Genomic DNA, 13,870 nt, shown 5'->3' with positions numbered 1-13,870 from the left:
AGAAAGTAATTTATCAGGTAAGCATAAATTCTGTTTTCTCCAACATTGGTGTGTCCGGTCCACGGCGTCATCCTTACTTGTGGGAACCAATACCAAAGCTTTAGGACACGGATGAAGGGAGGGAGCAAATCAGGTCACCTAAATGGAAGGCACCACGGCTTGCAAAACCTTTCTCCCAAAAATAGCCTCCGAAGAAGCAAAAGTATCAAATTTGTAAAATTTGGCAAAAGTGTGCAGTGAAGACCAAGTCGCTGCCTTACATATCTGGTCAACAGAAGCCTCGTTCTTGAAGGCCCATGTGGAAGCCACAGCCCTAGTGGAGTGAGCTGTGATTCTTTCAGGAGGCTGCCGTCCGGCAGTCTCATAAGCCAATCGGATAATGCTTTTAAGCCAAAAGGAAAGAGAGGTAGAAGTCGCTTTTTGACCTCTCCTTTTACCAGAATAAACAACAAACAAGGAAGATGTTTGTCTGAAATCTTTAGTAGCCTCTAAATAGAATTTTAGAGCACGGACTACGTCCAAATTGTGTAACAAACGTTCCTTCTTTGAAACTGGATTCGGACACAAAGAAGGTACAACTATCTCCTGGTTAATATTTTTGTTGGAAACAACTTTCGGAAGAAAACCAGGCTTAGTACGCAAAACCACCTTATCTGCATGGAACACCAGATAGGGCGGAGAACACTGCAGAGCAGATAACTCTGAAACTCTTCTAGCAGAAGAAATTGCAACCAAAAACAAAACTTTCCAAGATAATAACTTAATATCTACGGAATGTAAGGGTTCAAACGGAACCCCTTGAAGAACTGAAAGAACTAGATTTAGACTCCAGGGAGGAGTCAAAGGTCTGTAAACAGGCTTGATCCTAACCAGAGCCTGAACAAATGCTTGAACATCTGGCACAGCTGCCAGTCTTTTGTGAAGTAAAACAGATAAAGCAGAGATCTGTCCCTTCAGAGAACTTGCAGATAATCCTTTCTCCAAACCTTCTTGTAGAAAGGATAGAATCTTAGGAATTTTTATCTTGTTCCATGGGAATCCTTTAGATTCACACCAACAGATATATTTTTTCCATATTTTATGGTAAATTTTTCTAGTTACAGGCTTTCTAGCCTGAATCAGAGTATCTATTACAGAATCTGAAAACCCACGCTTTGATAAAATCAAGCGTTCAATCTCCAAGCCGTCAGTTGGAGGGAAACCAGATTCGGATGTTCGAATGGACCCTGAACAAGAAGGTCCTGTCTCAAAGGTAGCTTCCATGGTGGAGCCGATGACATATTCACCAGGTCTGCATACCAAGTCCTGCGTGGCCACGCAGGAGCTATCAAGATCACCGAGGCCCTCTCCTGATTGATCCTGGCTACCAGCCTGGGGATGAGAGGAAACGGTGGGAATACATAAGCTAGGTTGAAGGTCCAAGGTGCTACTAGTGCATCTACTAGGGTCGCCTTGGGATCCCTGGATCTGGACCCGTAGCAAGGAACCTTGAAGTTCTGACGAGACGCCATCAGATCCATGTCTGGAATGCCCCATAATTGAGTTATTTGGGCAAAGATTTCCGGATGGAGTTCCCACTCCCCCGGATGGAATGTCTGACGACTCAGAAAATCCGCTTCCCAATTTTCTACTCCTGGGATGTGGATCGCAGACAAGTGGCAGGAGTGATCCTCCGCCCATTGAATTATCTTGGTCACTTCTTTCATCGCCAGGGAAGTCCTTGTTCCCCCCTGATGATTGATATATGCAACGGTCGTCATGTTGTCTGACTGAAACCTTATGAATTTGGCCTTTGCTAGTTGAGGCCAAGCTCTGAGAGCATTGAATATCGCTCTCAGTTCCAGAATGTTTATCGGGAGAAGAGACTCTTCCCGAGACCATAGACCCTGAGCTTTCAGGGATTCCCAGACCGCGCCCCAGCCCACTAGGCTGGCGTCGGTCGTGACAATGACCCACTCTGGTCTGCGGAAGCTCATTCCCTGTGACAGATTGTCCAGGGTCAGCCACCAACGGAGTGAATCTCTGGTCTTTTGATCTACTTGAATCGTCGGAGACAAGTCTGTATAATCCCCATTCCACTGTCTGAGCATGCACAGTTGTAATGGTCTTAGATGAATTCGTGCAAAAGGAACTATGTCCATTGTTGCAACCATCAATCCTATTACTTCCATGCACTGCGCTATGGAAGGACGAGGAACAGAATGAAGTACTTGACAAGAGCTTAGAAGTTTTGATTTTCTGACCTCTGTCAGAAAAATCCTCATTTCTAAGGAATCTATTATTGTTCCCAAGAAGGGAACTCTTGTTGACGGGGACAGAGAACTTTTTTCTTTGTTCACCTTCCATCCGTGAGATCTGAGAAAGGCTAGGACGATGTCTGTATGAGCCTTTGCTTTTGACAGGGACGACGCTTGAATCAGGATGTCGTCCAAGTAAGGTACTACTGCAATGCCCCTTGGTCTTAGAACCGCTAGAAGGGACCCTAGTACCTTTGTGAAAATCCTTGGAGCAGTGGCTAATCCAAATGGAAGTGCCACAAACTGGTAATGCTTGTCCAGAAAAGCGAACCTTAGGAACTGATGATGTTCCTTGTGGATAGGAATATGTAGGTACGCATCCTTTAAATCCACGGTAGTCATAAATTGATTTTCCTGGATAGTAGGTAGGATCGTTCGAATAGTTTCCATTTTGAACGATGGTACCCTGAGAAATTTGTTTAGGATCTTTAGATCCAAAATTGGTCTGAATGTTCCCTCTTTTTTGGGAACTATGAACAGATTGGAATAAAATCCCATTCCTTGTTCTCTTATTGGAACTGGATGTATCACTCCCATCTTTAACAGTTCTTCTACACAATGTAAGAATGCCTGTCTCTTTATTTGGTTTGAAGATAATTGAGACCTATGGAACCTTCCCCTTGGGGGTAGTTCCTTGAATTCCAGGAGATAACCTTGAGAAACTATTTCTAGTGCCCAAGGATCCTGAACATCTCTTGCCCAAGCCTGAGCAAAGAGAGAAAGTCTGCCCCCCACTAGATCCGGTCCCGGATCGGGGGCTATCCCTTCATGCTGTTTTGGTAGCAGTGGTAGGCTTCTTGGCCTGCTTACCCTTGTTCCAGCCTTGCATTGGTTTCCAGGTTGGTTTGGGTTGTGAAGTATTACCCTCTTGCTTAGAGGATACAGAATTAGAGACTGGTCCGTTTCTGCGAAAGGGACGAAAATTAGGCTTATTATTAGCCTTAAAAGACCTATCCTGTGGGAGGGCGTGGCCCTTTCCCCCAGTGATGTCTGAAATAATCTCTTTCAAATCAGGTCCAAATAATGTTTTACCCTTGAAAGGAATGTTAAGCAATTTTGTCTTGGAAGACACATCCGCTGACCAAGACTTTAGCCAAAGCACTCTGCGCGCCACGACAGCAAACCCTGAATTTTTCGCCGCTAATCTAGCTAATTGCAAAGCGGCATCTAAAACAAAAGAGTCAGCCAATTTAAGTGCTTGAACTCTGTCCATAACCTCCTCATACGAAGATTCTTTACTGAGCGATTTTTCTAGTTCCTCGAACCAGAAACACGCTGCCGTAGTGACAGGAACAATGCATGAAATTGGTTGTAGAAGGTAACCTTGCTGTACAAAAATCTTTTTAAGCAAACCCTCTAATTTCTTATCCATAGGATCTTTGAAAGCACAACTATCTTCGATAGGAATAGTAGTGCGTTTGTTTAGAGTAGAAACCGCCCCCTCGACCTTGGGGACTGTCTGCCATAAGTCCTTTCTGGGGTCGACTATAGGAAATAATTTCTTAAATATAGGGGGGGAACAAAAGGTATGCCGGATCTTTCCCACTCTTTATTTACTATGTCCGCCACCCGCTTGGGTATAGGAAAAGCGTCGGGGGGCACCGGAACCTCTAGGAACTTGTCCATCTTACATAATTTCTCTGGAATGACCAAATTGTCACAATCATCCAGAGTAGATAACACCTCCTTAAGCAGTGCGCGGAGATGTTCTAATTTAAATTTAAATGTCACAACATCAGGTTCAGCTTGATGAGAAATTTTTCCTGAATCTGAAATTTCTCCATCAGACAAAACCTCCCTCATGGCCCCTTGAGATTTGTGTGAGGGTATGTCAGAACAGTTATCATCAGCGTCCTCTTGCTCTTCAGTGTTTAAAACAGAGCAATCGCGCTTTCTCTGATAAGTAGGCATTTTGGATAAAAGATTTGCTATGGAGTTATCCATTACAGCCGTTAATTGTTGCATGGTAATAAGTATTGGCGCACTAGATGTACTAGGGGCCTCCTGTGTGGGCATAACTGGTGTAGACACAGTAGGGGATGATGTAGTATCATGTTTACTCCCCTCATTTGAGGAATCATCTTGGGCAATATCATTATCTGTGGCAGTACTGTCCTTACTTTGTTTGGACACTATGGCACAATTATCACATAAATTTAAATGGGGAGACACATTGGCTTTCATACATATAGAACATAGCTTATCTGATGGTACAGACATGTTAAACAGGCTTAAACTTGTCAACAAAGCACAAAAAACGTTTTAAAATAAAACCGTTACTGTCACTTTAAATTTCAAACTGAAAACACTTTATTACTGAATATGTGAAAAAGTATGAAGGAATTGTTCAAAATTCACCAAAATTTCACCACAGTGTCTTAAAGCATTAAAAGTATTGCACACCAAATTTCAGAGCTTTAACCCTTAAATTAACGGAACCGGAGCCGTTTTTACATTTAACCCCTATACAGTCCCAGAATGAGGCTCTGTCTATAACTAGAAAGGTGTCCAACACAGTGCCTGCCGTTTTTCTAAACGTTCCCCAAGATTATAATACCAATAATTAGTTAGAATCTGCATAATATGCCTAGTAAAGCAATTGTTTTAGCCCAGAAAAATGTCTACCAGTTTTTAAGCCCTTTTTGAAGCCCTTTATTCTTTTATGTTTAACTAAGAAAATGGCTTACCGGTCCCCATGAGGGGAAATGACAGCCTTCCAGCATTACATGGTCTTGTTAGAAATATGGCTAGTCATACCTTAAGCAGAAAAGACTGCTAACTGTTTCCCCCAACTGAAGTTACTTCATCTCAACAGTCCTGTGTGGAAACAGCAATCGATTTTAGTTACTGTCTGCTAAAATCATCTTCCTCTTACAAACAGAAATCTTCATCCTTTTCTGTTTCAGAGTAAATAGTACATACCAGCACTATTTTAAAATAACAAACACTTGATAGAAGAATAAAACTACATTTAAACACCAAAAAACTCTTAACCATCTCCGTGGAGATGTTGCCTGTGCAACGGCAAAGAGAATGACTGGGGTGGGCGGAGCCTAGGAGGGATCATGTGACCAGCTTTGCTGGGACTCTTTGCCATTTCCTGTTGGGGAAGAGAATATCCCACAAGTAAGGATGACGCCGTGGACCGGACACACCAATGTTGGAGAAAACGTTGACCTGCCACTGCCTGCACTGATATCATGTGAGTGTAACATGATGATTCACTAGTGTCTCTGACTACAGGGGTTAGTGTTTTTGTTTTACCCATTGGTGTGTATGTATGTGACTGCGTGTGTATTTATGCATGTATGTGTGTGCGTGTGTGTATGTTTGTGGAACCAGCAAATTACAGACCTTGTTACTACAGCATGGGGGGGGGGGGCGGGGGGTAAACAGTGCCAGTCTATACAGTACCACTATATACATGTCACAGACTACTGTGGTCACTTTATAAAGTACTGGGGTGGGTAGAGTCAGGCCAGCCATCTCACCGGCAGATTACAGACTGTGTCACTAACTCACTATATACAGTACTGGTGGGTTAAACAGTGTCACTATATACAGTAATAGGGGGTCAGACCATCTCACAGACTGTGGGCACAGGGTACCTTCTTTTGCAGACATGTAATCTGATTCACATTTTTTTCTGTGTTAAATGTTAAAAAAAAAAAAAAAAAAAAAAAATGATATGTATCAAATTCACTTTTTTTTTTTCTTAGATTCTTGCTTCTGGGCCATGTGGTTTCTAGTTACTCCTCTGCAGTGTTCTATTATAAGAGTTGTACTACCAACAACACAAGTATGTCATTAACCGAAAGTACTGTCTATATAACTGTTAAGCCACTATTAATTCTGCACCCAGAATTAGTACATAGAGTTGAAAGCCAAAATCGGTACCTCACAATGGCCGTGACATCATTTGAGTCCTAATCATATAGAGCAGTACATCTGAGATACTAGATATTATTATTCTTTATTTATAAAGCGCCAACAGATTCTGTTCATGGGTACAAAGATAAAAGTACAGTACAATACAATATAAAAGACACCAGACAAAGTTTAACAAACGCGCAATTGAGAGCCCTGTTCCTGAGGGAACTTACAATCTAGATGGTTAGGAGGGTGAGAAACAGGAGGTACTCTGATGCACAATTTTTATAGCCTGGAAGTGATTAACTTGACCACAATAACTTTTTTCTATATTATTGCATACTGTAGATATGCCACCTGCGGCCAAGATTGCATATCCTTAATCTCTCATTATGAGTTTAGCAATAATTACAGGGCCAGACTGGGAAATCAGACTGGCCCTGGAAATTTGTATAGACCGGCCAAGCCACTCCCCCTACAGCCCAGCCACTCCCCCTACAGCCCAGTCAACTATGCTCATTAAAAAAAGAAGAGAAATTGTTTTTTTTTTATATAGACCAATCATTGCAATGAAATGTAGTAATAAAGGAAGACATACTTAAAACTGTTCATAAGCAAACAACAAGGAAGTCTTGGAAATAAGTATTTTGTATTAAAAATATTTAATCAAGCCCTTTAGTTGCAAATCACAATTGACTACACAGCAGTGCACCCAGCCTCAGTTATACGTATCCGTATGTAGTTTGCTAAGGATTTATATGTTGACAAGACAGCTTTGCCCCCAGTTGTGTCACCCACCTACATTAGCCTAAGTTGCACTCATCTCAGTAACCTGCTGTCTCCGGAGTGCCACCTGGGCTGCCATGACTCTGTGCCTTTCCACCACACCACCAGCGGACAGTCGGCACACTGACAGTTTCTCCAGCGGCAAAAGCGCTTGTGTCCCTTCAGGCAAGACAACACTACCCCATGGTTCCTGCACCTGGCACACTTGGGAGTCCTGCTGAGCTTCCTCTGCTCCGCCTCCATGCTGCCTTTCTCTGCTGGCTTCTCTGCTCTCCACATCTAACTATCTCTGAGTCCGAGAGAGGAGGAGTTAGGAGTAGGATGAAGTGGGGGGAAGAGGATGGAACTGGAAGGGTTGCTGCGGCCCATGCGGCCATGCCATGCACCACGCTTCTCTAGCCTGCAGCTGCCAGCACTGAGCTAGGAGAGAGGGGGTGGTGCTTGCTGCCAGAAGTCAAGTGCACTGCCAAGTTGCCACTGTGAGTGTGACCGTCACCGTCCGTTGTGTCCAACACGTGACCTGCACTTACTCTGTCTCTGAAAATGTGTGGAGGTATTAACTCTATAGCCCCCTGTGTAATATTTAACCCCATATTTATAGGCTAATCTTCTTCAATAAATCATAATCTTCTAGCAGCATAACTCTATTACACTACATAAGATTGTTTGTGTACAAACACCAATAAAGCCGTAGTTAAATAGGAGGTCTTGTGTGATTCATAGAATAAAACATAACTAACTCTATAGCCATTATAGAACTGACCACCTCATATATGCAGATGTCTATACCGATACTTTATTATTACAAATGATAATTAGCCATCCCCACAACATATCCATCTATAATATTATCCAATAGCTTAAAAGGATATTAAAGACTACATCAAAAAGCTATCTTTGGAAAGAATTGAGAAATAATGCTGGTAGTTCTCGCATGTATACGAATGTTGTAGAAAACCTTATGTATGGTTGACAGATGAGGGGATTATAGCACCGTACCATTCATTTTAGCTGAGGCAATGATATGTACAGATATGGGACAAAAAACTGTTTCAGCAATTACACTATACATGTAGAAGGAAAAAAAGAAAAGAAAAAAAAAACTGTGTCAGGATAAGAGAAAGCAATTTGCAGTCATCCCATCATAATAAGCAACTATCAGGCAGGATATATGTCACACAGAGTTTTAAGTGAGGTTGCTTAACAGCCATATACATCCTAACAATGGAAAACCTGCGTCACATATTGCAAATAAAGTTATATGTCCCTTGAAACAGTTTGTCAGGCCCAGAGGTCGCCATTAATACATAGATAGGTCAGGAATAAACTGAACAATGCAGACCCAAATTTGATACCAGACAAGACACTCAGTTCTACCCGATACCAGAACGGACATCCATGCTGGCAAAGATACTGATACAGAAATAGTGTTCAAGGTCTTCAAGTAGATTATAATGCCAAACCTGCATATCCAGCCACAATATCTCCTGTCGAAGTAAGGTCTACATAGCGTGCTGCAAGCATTGGACATGGCACACATCCTCAGATACATAGGTCAGCAATACCGCTCCATCTCTGTTCAGAGAAGATTTGCTCAATACCAACAGCTTAGGTTGATCTATAGAGACTTTAGATAATTCTGGCCATTTATTGAACCTGGCTGTGCACACAGGGGTCACTCCAGGCTGACCGCGTAGCTCAACACTCAGACTTCTCACTGGTTTCACTGCAGCTAATACATCCTGCCCCACGTGGGTGCACTACATGCGGTACAGAAGGTGGTCACGTTTGTCGTATATTGTGCGCTCAAAGTCAATCATCAGATTTTGTATAGCCATATAGATTTCCTCCATGTTCAGTTTTGTAAGAAGTATAGCAGTAAGATGTCTTATACTGCTCTACCCCAGATTACTGGGTGGGGAAGCCACCAATAGTTAGCACTCACTTCTAAAAGTTAGCTTGCTAAGGCCAATAAAGATAATTCCCTTTATTTATTTACACATTAACATTCATCTGTGTACTAACTGGATGTCACCATATGTATTTTTGTTTATAATATTATTTATTTATAAAATATTTTACCAGGAAGGATACATTGAGATTTCTCTCGTTTTCAAGTATGTCCTGGGTCCACAAAACATTGCATTGATACAATAGGGTACAATAAAATACAAAAACAATATTAATACATAAAATATGCAAAATGTAACATAGAACAGGTAGGAAATATATAATCAACCATGACAGGTGCATTCTGTTTTAAGATATGCAAAGAGGGATCTCTTGGGGAAGGTTTAAAGTGTGTGGGAGGTCGTTCCATAATTGTGGTGCTCTGTAGGAAAAGGAGGATCGAGCTGCTTTCTTTTTGTATTGAGGCAAGCTAAATAATGTGTTTGTACTGGATCAGTGATTATGGGAGGTAGGAACAGCTGGAGAGAGCATTCTGCTCAGGTAGGGTGGGAGCTTCCCAGAAAGGCTCTTAAACACAAGGCTGGAAAGATGGAGGGTACTTCTGGATTCCAGCGACAGCCAGTTTAGTTCTTTTAGCATGTCACAATGGTGGGTCCTGTAGTTACATTGTAGCACAAAGCGGCAGAACGAGTTATACAATGTATTAAGTTTACTTAGGTGAGTTTGTGGTGCAGTTGCATATACTACATCTCCATAATCCATGATAGGCATCAGCATTTGCTGTAGAATCTTTTCCTTTACTGTAGGGCTGAGGCAGGATTTGTTTCTGTACAGGGCACCTAGTTTTGGATAGAGTTTAGATGCAAGTTTTTCTATGTGGAGACCAAAAGATAGATTGGGGTCTAACAACATACCCAAGTATTTGAAAGAGTAGACTGCGGTCAGTGTGCAATTTGATTTTGTTTTGATGCTTAGATGGGAATTTTGTAGTTTGTGTAATTTAGGTACCGTTCCAAAGATCATTGTGACAATTTTGTCAGTGTTTAGGAGGAGTTTGTTTTTTGAGATCCACTTTTCTACCTCTGTGAACTGGTCTTGGAGCACTGCTTCAAGCTGCGGCAGATAAGATTTGTTTGCATAGATTACCGTGTCGTCTGCGTACATGTGTACAGTTGAGGATTTGCAGACATTTGGCAGATCATTTTTAAATAATGTGAATAGTAGGGGGCCGAGAATGGAACCTTGTGGAACACCACGTTACTGGGAGAGGGAGGGAGTCGCTGTCAGAAATGGAGACATACTGTGATCGATCCGATACATATGATCGAAACCAGGTTAGCGGACGATCACCAATACCCGAGTTTTTTAATTTGAGCAGTAGTATGTTGTGGTCTACTGTGTCAAAGGCCTTTGCAAAATCAAGGAAAATAGCTCCAGTTAGGTCTCCTTGTTCCATGCCAGTTTGGATGTTGTTGCAAACTTTTAGGAGGTCAGTTGTAGTGGAGTGATTTGGGCGAAAACCTGATTGAACAGGGGTCAGATAGTTATATTGTTGGTAATACTCACATAGTTGCGTATGGACGCATTTTTCAAAGATTTTTGACAATACTGGGAGCAAAGATATTGGGCGATAGTTAGTAACCAAGGTTAACTCACCACTTTTATGGATAGGCACTACTCTTGCAGTCTTCCAAAGTTTGGGTATGTATCCAGACACCAAGGATTCGTTAATTAGGGTTGTGACAGGTTTAGCAATTGCCGGCGCACTGAACTTCAATAGCATTGCTGGGATTTGATCAGGTCCAGACTGGTTTTTCATTTTTAAATTATAAAGGTGTAAATATATTGGTTGTTAAGCTTTAAATTTTACCTACCTAGGTCCAAAAGAGTGTTTAAGTTCCTCCTATTCATTATATACAAGAAGTTAGGTCCAAAAGTGACCTCTTGTACCTTTGGAGGCATTCATCATAGTTTATAATATAAAATTGAGGTTAGAACTGTTTATCTTTAGTATTCACAGCTAATTTCTTGTTTTTTTTCCACATGTACTGATAAACTGTAAAACTAGTAAGGATTGCCATTATTGTTACATGACAATTACTGACCGCTGTATACTTTGCATAACCTCAATAAAAACTTTAAAAAAGGATTGCTTTTATTTCATCCGGAAGTTGTTCGTTATCTGCATTGCCAGAATCCTTGGGTTTTTGAACAATTCACTTTTTATCACCACTGCTTGTTTTGCAGAGGGCGTTCCAGCCAGACCAGTGAATTGTGTGGGACAAGCTCAAAGCCGTTCGTTTCCCCAGCACATCAAAGTCTGTTGTCAGAGGTGGAGAGAGAGTGGTCCAGCCAGACGAGCGGATCTTCTGGAACAAGCAGAAAGCCGTTTGTTTCCCCAGTTCAGCAATAGCCTGCTGCCAGTGAGCCGCAAAGTGACGGTCTGCCGTTTTGCATCGGTCACAGTACGATGCCATCAATTTTGTGAGTGTATTTCCACTTATTTTATACACACCGTCTTTTGAGATACACTATGAGGCGCCCCTTTCTTCTTCTCTCTTGATTTAACTACAGGTTACCTTCCACATCCGGTTTCAAAGTGGAGCTGCCTCGTTCATGCACGACACAATCGGATTAGGATTTGTGTTTGATTCCCACCATCTTCTCTGCAAATTGCACTGGATGTACCAGCATATGAGTGACTGGTAGACACATAATCATATACCACACAGAGTGGTTTTCAGATTTATTCCTCTCACAATTGTTTTGTATTTTATTTTTTTGTGCACTCACATTGATTCTAAGTCCACGCGACCTTTTCGCACAGCCTAACACTATCTTAGTATTTGATCATTTGCTTTAGGCAGTATTTTTGACACTGCACGGTTTCACTTTATGAAATTAGTTTACATTGTTTTTTGTTTTGCTATATAATATCATTTGGTGCACCCCCTATAGGATACCTCCCAGCAGATATCCTATGGTGAAAGTACAATTAGTATGATAGAGAGAATAGTCGTGTGGACATTTGTTTTGGACAATTGAAAGTCGATTAGAAGGAAAATAAATTAAAACTCTTTATCTGAATGTTACTTTCATTTTCGAATGTTCATAATTAATTAGACTGAATATCCACATTCAAAATTTTGAATGTAACATTCAATTTAACAAACATATACATAATAGATACAAATATATTGATGCTATTTGATTCAAATTGTTCTATTTCAAAATATTGCATAATTCAAATATTACATTTAAAGAGAGCTTTAGAAATACTATTATATTCATGTTAGAATGTTTTACAAACATTAGAAATTCGAAACGAACAAACAAACGTGTTAAAATGTTGCAAAACATTCGCCTGCTCATAGTCTGCAGACTAAAGCCCTGATTGGCTCCTTCAAATAAGGCAAATGGTGGGTGGAGTTTAGTTATTGATAAACTATTGCAGCAAAAAAGATGTTAATTTGTTTCAAAAAGTTAAGACTTGGCTGATATTTTATAGCAACACAACAGAAATGTCTTGTAATTACAGTGCGTTTCCTGTCCCTTTAAAGGGACAGGAAACCCAAATGTTTTCTTTCATGATTCGGATAGAACATACATTTTTAAACAACATTCCAATTTACTTCTTTTATCTAATTTGCTTCATTATTTAGGTATCCTTTGTTGAAAACCATAGCTAGGCAGGCTCAGCACCTGGGCATTATTTATATCCCCTCTGCAACATTCTACATAGTAATTGGTAACCTCAGAACACAAACTCATTTACATCTGTTCCCATAAAACAGAAGACCAGGAACATGAATTAACCAGATCTTTTAAGAGGTGTTTCCCTGAACTGTTTACGATTTGCAAAATAGCTAACAAAATGACAGTATTAAATGATGTTAATGGGACAGTCTACTTGATTTTTTTATTGTTTAAAAATGTAGATAAGGCCTTTACTACCCATTCCCCAGCTTTGCATAACCAATATCAACATACTTTATAAACTCCAAGTTTCCCTGTTTCTAAGCCCCTGCAGGCCGCCCCTTATCTCTGTGCTTTTTATTAGCTTTTTAAATCTTGCACAGCAGCCAGACAGTGCTAGTTAATGTGTGTCATATAGATAGCATTGTGCTTACTCCTATGGAGAATCAAAATGGTTATGCAGGAACCAGCACTTAAAGGGATATTAAACCCAAATTTTTCCTTTAATGATTTGGATAGAGCAGGCAATTTTAAGCAACTTTCTAATTTACTCCTATTGTCAATTTTTCTTCGTTCTCTTGGTATCTTTATGTGCCTGCAAACTGACTGAGTTAAGAAGTCACTAGCTTCTCTATAGTCATAAAAGTTGTCCCAAATGTATCCTAGACTTACAAGGATAACAAAGTCCCAAAATATGTCCACTTGAGGTGTTAAGTGCTGTCCTTCAGTACCTAGAATGCAAAAGCACTGAACTGTGGAACCAGCTGCAGGGCAGATCACAGCTACTGAGGTGTGGCAGGTACTTTTCTCCCTGTCATGGACCTGTAGTCACCAACTCTGGCTTTCTGCAAAAGGGTAGCAAAGATGTTAGAAGTAAAGCAAATACAACCTCGCTGCCTTCTGACTGCTAAAAGACACCACTACTCTTACTAAAGAGATTGACGTGAACAGAGCTAGACCCCAATCCTTGCTTGCAGGGAAAAGTACCCATAAAAGGATTAAATATCTTCAGACACCAACTTTGCACAACCTCCATTGACAAAGGCAAAGAGAATGACTGGGGATTATGGGTAAGGGAAGTTACACTTAACAGCTTTACTGGGGTGCTCTTTGCCTCCTCCTGCTGGCCAGGAGTTGAATATCCCACTAGTAATTGGGATGACGTCGTGGATTTTCCATGTCATAGGGATTATCTATCTTTTTAAACAATAATAGATTTCAGGCACTGTCCCTTTAATTAAGTTTAATGTCCAATGCAAAATTGAAGGGAAAAAATAGGTAAATAAATAAAAAAAAACAGTTACCTTATC

This window comes from Bombina bombina, chromosome 1 (genome assembly GCF_027579735.1).
Source record: "Bombina bombina isolate aBomBom1 chromosome 1, aBomBom1.pri, whole genome shotgun sequence".
Taxonomy (NCBI): Eukaryota; Metazoa; Chordata; class Amphibia; order Anura; family Bombinatoridae; genus Bombina; species Bombina bombina.
Note: the sequence above shows the minus strand (reverse complement) of the source record.